The sequence below is a fragment of the Chrysochloris asiatica genome, unplaced genomic scaffold, assembly GCF_000296735.1.
Source record: "Chrysochloris asiatica unplaced genomic scaffold, ChrAsi1.0 scaffold00317, whole genome shotgun sequence".
NCBI classification, from domain to species: domain Eukaryota; kingdom Metazoa; phylum Chordata; class Mammalia; order Afrosoricida; family Chrysochloridae; genus Chrysochloris; species Chrysochloris asiatica.
In genome coordinates, this window is record NW_006408835.1 from 282,007 (window position 1) to 284,453 (window position 2,447).

Below are 2,447 nucleotides of genomic sequence, written 5' to 3' on the forward strand. Positions count from 1 at the left end.
GGTTCCGACTCGATTGCACATGACAACAACAACAACAGACTTCATTGGAAGATTCAGCAAAGTGGCAGGGTACAAGATTAACATACAAAGAAGAGTTGGATTCCTCTATACTAATAATGACAGTGCTTAAATGGAAATTAGAAAAGCACTACCAAAGGAAGAAATATTTAGGCATAAATGTAACCAGGGAAACAAAGTACTCATACAAAGAAACTACAACACACTACCAAAAGAGATTTACAAAAATGGAAGAATATACCATACTCCTGGATAGGAAGACTTAACATTGTGAAAATGTCAATACTACCCAAAGAAATCTGCACATACAACGCAATCCCAATTCAGATTCCAAGGACATTCTTCAAAGAGATGGGAAAAACAATTACAAAATTAATTTGGAAATGAAAGAGACCCAGGATAAACAAAGGACTGCTTAAGAAGAAGGACTAAGTTGGAGGCCTCTTACTCCCTGATTTCAACATGTACTACATGGCTACAGTGGTCAAAACAGTGTGGTACTGGTACAATGAAAGATACATAGATCAGTGGAATAGAATCAAGAATCCAGAAATTAACCCATCCACATATAGCCAACTGATCTTTGACAAAGGGCCTAAGTACATTTCATGCATAGGAGATAGTCTTTTCAACAGATGGTCTGGAAGAACTGGAAATTGATATACAAAAGATTGAAACAAGACATTTACCTCATGCTATATATAAAATCCAACTCAGCATGGGTTAAAGACCTAAAAGTGAATCCCAGAATTATAAAGGTCATCAATGAAAAAATAGGGACAAATGTGAGGTCTTAATACAGGGCACACACAGACTACAAATGTTGTGAAAATTGCATAAACAAAAGAAGACAAAATAGATGATTGGGACATATTGAAAATCAGAAACTTATGTGCATCAAAAGACTTTACCAAACGAGTAAGAAAAGAATCGGGGAAAAAATCTTTTGCAACAATGTATTAGACAAGGGACTAATTTCTAAAATATATAGGAAACTACATAGGGTCATGCTGTAGGTTAATACGCCAGACTGCAAAGTCATTTGATCTGCAAGGTCGGTGGTTCAAGCTCACCAGCTGCTCCTCAGAAACCCTATATGGTGTCGCTATGGGTCGCAATCAACTTGACAGCACTTAAAAACAACAACAACATACAGGATCACTATGAATTGTAACCGACTCCACGTCAAATAACCACCAACATCACAACATCTCTACAAGAAAAAGACAAACAATCCAATTAAAGGACATTAATAGACACTTCACCAAGGAAGATATTCAGCCAGCCAACAAATATGTGAATAAATGTTCACGATCTGTAGCTATTAGAGAGATCCAAATCAAAACAACAATGAGATACCACCTCACACCAACAATAACAGTGAAGTTCAAAAAAGAAGAGGACAACAAATGCTAGTGTGGATATGGAGAGACTGCGGCCCTTCTACATTGCTGGTGGGAATGCTAAATGGTCCAACCACTTTGGACAACAGTATGGTGCTTCCTCAGAAAGTTGGAAATAGAAATACCTTGTTGCTGTTGGTGTTGTTAGGTTCCATCGAGTCAGTACTGACCCATAGCGACCTTATGCACAGCAGAACGAAACACTGCCTGATCCTGGGCCAACCTCACTAGTGTTGCCATGCTTGAGTCCGTAGATGCTGCCACTTGTCCAATCCATCTTGTTGGGGGTCTTCCTCTTTTTCTCTGATCCTCCACCTTACCAAACATGATATCCTTCTCCAGCGACTGGTCCCTTCTCTTCAATTTCAGCAAACAACGTTGTATCATCTGCATATCACAGATTGTTAATGAATCTTCCTCCAATCCTGATGCCACATTTTTCTTCATATAACCCCACTTCTCAGATTAATTGCTCAGCATACAGGTTGAATAAGTATGGTGAAAGAATACAGCCTTGTCGCACATCTTTCTCAATTTTAAAACATTCAATGTTCCCAAGTTCTGTTTGAACAAATGCTTCTTGGTCCAGGTACAGATTCTTCATGAGCACAATTAAGTGTTCCAGAATACTCATACTTTGCAATGTTGTCCATAGCTTGTCATGATCCACAGAATCAAAAGCCTTTGCGTAGTCAATAAAGCACAGGAAAACATCTTCCTGATATTCTCTGCTTTCAGCCAAGATCCATTGGATATCAGCAATGATATCCCTCATTCCATGCCCTCTTCTGAATATGGTTTGAACCTCTGGAAGTTCTCTCTCAATGTATGCTTGCAGCCATTTCTGTATTACCTTTAGTAAAACTTTACTCACATGAGATATCCAATGATTTCCACATTCCACTGGGTTATTTCTCTTTGGAATGGGCACAAATATGGATCTCTTCCAATCAGTCATCCAGATAGTTGTCTTCCAAATTTCTTGACAGAGTTGAGTGAGTGCCTCCTGTGCCACCTCACTTTCTT